Below are 6512 nucleotides of genomic sequence, written 5' to 3' on the forward strand. Positions count from 1 at the left end.
TCCTGTGACTCTGACATTTCAGGAAGCATAAAACAAAGATAAGAGTGGCGCTAAAGGACTTGAGTTCCAATTTTAGTGACTGTAAGTGAACAATTTAATATTCCAGCTTCATCTGTTCCTCCCCAGTCATGAGAACCGTGCCACTTTCATCCCATGTTAGACTCTACACTCTATCAGATGCCACACTGGGATGGAGACAGTCGTCTCAATGAGCCGTCACACTAGCCCTTTAAGAGGTCATGATACAGGAGTATGGGGCTATCTTTGAGAATGTCGGGACATTTCTTTGGCTCTTGATGAGCTTAGCTCAAAGGACTTTGTTCCAGAAACTCAAACATCACCAAAACTGCCCATAGCCAGTGGCTTTTGGGGTCATTTCCTACAGACTTGAAGGATAGAATATATGGAGCACAGAGGGTGGGTTTCAGAAAGTGTTACAGGGAGTGTAAGTGAGTGACAGAAGGCGGAGCTACTGTATGTGGCAGGAGGGGTCCTGGGGTAGGGTACGATTAAGAGTCACCACATCTAGCCAATGGACAGGACATTCTTTACAGTTGAATGGAGAGTGGGGCCTGACTTTCACACGAACTCTGGTGCCTCATATTTGACCACATCCCCTGGATGGGGAGACCTGGTGGCACTCAGAGGAAGGATAGCAGGCTACCAAGAAGAGACTTGATACCCTATGAGCATATACAGGGGGAGGAGGTCCCCCTCGTACACAATCATAGGGGAGGGGAGTAAGGGGAAAATGGGAGGGAGGGAGGAATGGGAGGATACAAGGGTTGGGATAACAATTGAGATGTAATATGAATAAATTAATAAAATATTTTTTTTTTAAAAAGAGTCACTACCTTGGGGTTAATAAAACATTGCTGCATAGAAGGGCATGGGAGATGAGCTGGTCAGGCCCGCTTGCATTCCAGATGTAATGGTGTTTCTGTCATGCTCTCACTATTGTTTCCATCAAAGGGAACTCCTTCCATGGAGAAAGATAAACCAGACACCTATTCTGGGATCCCTGACTTCAGGCCAGAACATTACCAAAGACGTTTTGGTTTGAATACTTCTGGCCTCTCTGGCCTCCTGATGTGATGAGGCTCAAGGGATTCTGGCTTTTAGACAAGAGGAAAAAGGATTCACATTGGAGTCTTTTATCCTAAAATTCCCCAGACAGTTAACATCTGTTTTCATCACTCTCACACCCCTTTACAGTTCAAGGGGCTGAGACTCTGAGAGGTCAGTCTTCTTGCTCAGTATCATAGAGCTAAGAAGTGGCAGTGTATGACAACTCAAGCCTACCTGGCTTGACACTTTGCCACATGGTAGGAATGTGATGACAAGTCACAAAAGGAAATAAAGCAGAAACCCCATGTGGTGGCAGTTCTTGGTTGTCAACTTAGCTACATCTGGAATTGATGAAACTACACATGGCTGGGCACACCTGTCAGGGGTTTTTCAGCTGAGTCATTTGAAAGGGAAAGACTTAACTTCTAATGCAGACCTTTGGGGGTAAGAAGATTAATCTTTAATCGGGGTCATACCTTCTGCTGGCAGCTGATATAAAGGGCATGCAGGAAGAAAGCTTACTCTCTTTGGCACATTGCTCTTGATCTCCTGGCAAGTTTGTTCCTTCACTGGCATTAGAGCCTACTTTGGGATTCTGATGTATGCTGAAGACCAGCCGAGACAACCAGCCTTGTGGACTGAACAATTACTGAGTTCTTGGACCACTGTTGTTGGGGTAGCTGGACCACAGCTTGTAAACCATTCTAATAAGTCTCTTGGCAGATTAGACATATATGTGTTACATAATAATAGGTTATCTCCGATGACAAAATGAGTCAATTCAAACCAAATTAGAGTATAAAAAAGCAGGTTGGTTGGGGACAGCTCTTGGGTGGGTTCGCCAACCTCACATGAGGGGGTCGGTGAAGTTGCCATGCAGAGGGAACCAGAAAAAGGAGGAACAGACAGAAAGAAAGAGAATGCACACACACAAAGAAAGAGAGGAGAGAAGAGTGAGAGAGAGAGAGAGAGAGAGAGAGAGAGAGAGAGAGAGAGAGAGAGAGAGAGAGAGAGAGAATATGGAACCACAATGTCTGGATTGTATAGGGAAGACAAGAGCTTTCCCTGGGCTGGGAAGTTTAGGGCAGAGAGTGGGTGGGGTATGCTAGCCATGCCCTGTAGCAGGTAGGGGCTGAAGGATGCAGGGAGAACCTGGAGGCCAAGTCTGATTTGGTTAAATGGTCACCTCAGCTGCTTGTCCCAGGTCTGAATCCCAACACTTATGTGTGTGTATACATATGGGGGGGGGAGTGTGTAGATTGTAAATAGATTCATTCTATAAGTTCTGATCCTTTAAAGAACACCAAGTGATACACCCAATATATTTATCATGGCTCACAGTTCAAGGGTGCAGTCCATCATGTCAGGGAAATCAAGGCAGCAGGAGCTTGAAGCGACTACTCATATCGTATCCACAATCAGGACGCAGAGAGTGATGCATGCTGCTCCTCAGTTCCCTTTCTCCACATACCTAGTCCAGGATCCCATCATGGACTGGTGTTGTCCACTGTGGGTACCGTAATCAACACAATCAAGAAATCCCCTGTGGCCACACCCAGAGGCCTATCTCCCAGGCAATACTATATTCTGTCAGGTTGACAAAACTCTCACACCCTCTGTGCTTGTGCAATAGGGGCCATTAGGGCGGGGGCTAGTATCATAGACTTTGTTTCCATGGGCCTAATATCAAGTTCTATAGAGCCCTCAGCATCCTGAGGTCAAGAGGAGGCACTAAAACATCTGTCAGTGGCAGGGAAGACATCAGATGCTTGGCCACCCAAATGTGCTTATGATGAGGAGAGGGCCAGAATAGAGGTCTGGGTTTGGGAGGAACTCCAGCAAACATATCCAATATAGCCTGCCTCACTGTGCCTGTCACTGTGCTGAAGGGATCCCAGTTGTGAGCCCATTCAGTCCTAGAGATGCTGTGCGATTGTGTCTTTGTCACTGCTGTGCCCAAGTGCTAAAGGACATTGTTTCTCAGCTACATTCTACTACTTGGAGATTCTTGTATTCTTCTCGGTCTCCAAGCCCCATGCACATTTCTATTGAGCCACCCAGTCTTGCAAAGATGGAAGGGCAGAGCCGTCTAAGCCTTTTGACATCAGTTATGAAGCTGCAGGAACTGGAGTTTGGCCTGCTGGGTTTCAGTCTTGCTTTGGTCCAGTATTTCCTCATTATGTCCCCTTCACTCCTCCTTTAATGATAATGTATATTTTGTGCCATTGTATGTTGGAAGGATGTCATTTGTTTTTTATTTTATAAAGGGTTTCAACTATGGAATTGCCTCAAGTCTCAGAAGAGACTTCATACAGAGACTTTTGACTTTGGATTAAATGTATTTTGCATTATGACATAGCCATCGGCTTGTAGGGGCCAGGGAGTGGAATGTGGTTGAATGTGGTTTAATGAGAATGTCCCCCCATAGTCTCATATGTTTGAATACTTGGTCCTTGGTGGAACTGTTTGTGAAGGATTAGAAGGTGTGAGTTTTCTGGAAGAGTTTTCTGTCTTTAGGGGTGGGCTTTGAGGTTTCAAAAGACTCACACCATTCCCAATGTGTTTCTTTCTGCCTCCTGCTTGTGGATCAAGATGTGAGCTCACAGCTGTACCTACCACTGTCTTTATTCTGTCATCATGGTCTCTAGCCCTCTGGATTCATAATCCCAATTAAACACTTTCTTTTATAAGTTGCCTTGGTTGTGGTGTTTTGCTACAGCAATAGAAAAGTAACTAAAGAAATGACCCTGTTACAATACAAGAATTGTCACACAAACTACTCAAGTACCAATCTCACTGAGATATTGATCCCCCAAGACTAGTCATGACCAGGGACACAGAAAGAACTGTGATGTTGGTCTGCTTCTAAGGCAGGCTTTTTATATGAAAAACTGTAACAAGGTAACAATCAAGTAATCAGGCCGGAATCAAGGGGGAAGACAGCATTACATCATTTTGATTAGCTAAACACAAGAAGAATCAATTTTCTTCTGAGCACAATGTACCCAGGTAACTAGACAAAGCATTTTAAGCTAACTGGCCAGGATTTAGGGTAGGGGAGCTTTTAAGGGCTTTCTAGTCTCTGGGAGTAAGGAACACAGCAGGATATTGCAGTCTTAACTCTAATAGAACATCATTTATCTTTAACCCAAGCAGAACATGCATTTATAATCTATTGTTCTAAGCAGCAAACATTGAACCTTCCTGGTTTCAGGCATGTAGGGCCTGTGAACTTGAACTTAATTTCACCTTATAATCAAAATGGAGATTTGGAGACATCATGGCTTCTGATATGCTAAGAGCTGGTGTTAATAGAGAAGCTATAGTCATGCTAGGAACTAAAGTAGGTCTCAACTCAGGGGCTATAGAGTTTCAGCAGATTAAGCAGGTGACAACAGGCCCATCCTAGCTTACTGGAAAGACCAAAGTCTAGATTTTGACCTCCAAATGTCGTAACAACAGCTTATGTTTCTTTCTCTTTCTTTCTTCTTTGCTTATGTTAACTTTTATTTTTAAAAATAATTTAATTAATTTATTCAGATTACAACTCAATTGTTGTCCCATCACTTGTATCCTCCCATTCCTCTCCCCTTCCCGCTTTCACCCTATTCCCCTCCTCCCCCATTACATGGTCATAGGCTATCAAGTCTCATCTTGGTAGCCTGCCTAGTCTTTCTCTGAATGCCACCTGGCCTCCCCACCAAGGGGAAGTGGAATATTTCTTTATGCCTATGTCCTGGGGCCTCAGGAGGAATAAGAATGTTTCCACACAGACACCAACCCGTGTTTTTTCTTAAGCCTTTTGAGTATCAGTAGTTGTTTTTAGGTTATTTGTTTTCATGACATTGTCATCTTAAAGCCATCTCCTAGACCATAGATAATTCTCATCTCTCTTGGCTGTCTGTTGCCACCAAGATTGGTCTGTGGCTCTTAGGAACTAAGGGGATCTGGTTCATTTAAAAGTAGGAAGTAAAGAGGAGTAATAGGAACACAGGTACCTTAGGGGAATATGTGTCCCTTCTGGGGTGAAAGTCCCATCTTCCATGAGTAGGGATCCTTAGTTCCCAGCAGCATCTGCCTCACCTGCTCTCAAGGTTCTGGCATCTTCTAACAAGAGCTTGGTGAGTTTAACCCCTGCATGAAATGCAGCCTGTTGAGGGAAGATGCTGTACATGCCTAATTTCTCATGGACGTACTAAGTGATCAGCGCTAACACTGGCCAATCGGGGCATTTCGTAGTAATTTATTGGCAAGCTCCCAGATCCTGGGGCTCTGAATTGGGTCCTGGAATTACAGAAATGGGCAACCGCTGGAATCCAGAGTGAAGGAAGGACCATTGTTCTAACCGCTGGAATTAATACAGGCTGAGGATCATTGGTGTCAATAGCAAACAACAGTAATAACAGCGCCAATACTGGAGTTCAAGGGAGGCAGACTCCCATCTAGAGGGAGAGTCAGGAAGCAAGTTTGTTTGAGAACGTGACACTAGAATCCAGGCTAGACTGCTGCTCTGGCCACAATACCTGCAGCAATCCTCCCTTCCCTTCGCAGACAGTGCCTGTGAGCCCCTAGCTAAGGGGATGTCCAAGGCCTGGAGGGGAGAGAAATTGATCAAAGTAAATGGTGGCCACACACCATGTGCTCCTCCCTTCTCCTGCTCCTGCCAGAGCCTGGCTGCTGTCTCCTGCTGTGAAAGCTGCCTCATCCTCGCACAGGTATAAGGAGAGCCCTTGTTTCTGCCATGTGGCTTTGATTCCTCTCTTTGGAGCCTCTGCCACTTTGTCTCTGGTGCTGGGGGCACTGAGAACTTCCCAGAGCCCCTGCCACACTATGTTTGTCCATCTAGTCTGTCCCTGGTGTAAATAACCCTTTACCCCTTACTTAGTGTCCCTCTTGAAGTTGCCTCCAAGACCTTTTCTTTTGTAGCTAGAGTGGCCTATCCACCTTGAAGGAAGGCGATGTGTGAACAGGTGGAAAGGCATGGAAATAGACCCGTGGGAAGAAAGGTGGTTGACTTTCCCACCATTGGGAACTGCACATAATTCAACTCAGGAAATAAGCATTTAAGTAAGTAATTGACACTGATGAATTTTCCCTGGCAACTTCATTTATTTTTAGTAAAATCACTGAGCTAACTAAGTGCATTGATTGTTTTTTCTGTTTGCCATTAAATCCATTTTCTGTGTTTTTTTCCACTTTCTTTTTAAAAAAAAACTCACCAGATTTATTTTTATTGGAACAATCTTTTCTCTTCAAACTTCACAGTGAAGATGGGATAGTGAGGATTTCCTCTTCCGTATCAAATTTTGTCAATACCTTCCTTTTTCTTTTTGAGGCACGATCTCACTGTATAGTCCTGGCTGGCCTGGAACTCATCAACTTCTTTCAATACTGTAGTTGGGAAGGAAGAATGGATTCTAGCAATTGTCCATCTAATTCTGTGG

Source organism: Acomys russatus, chromosome 22 (genome assembly GCF_903995435.1).
Source record: "Acomys russatus chromosome 22, mAcoRus1.1, whole genome shotgun sequence".
Classification (NCBI taxonomy): Eukaryota; Metazoa; Chordata; class Mammalia; order Rodentia; family Muridae; genus Acomys; species Acomys russatus.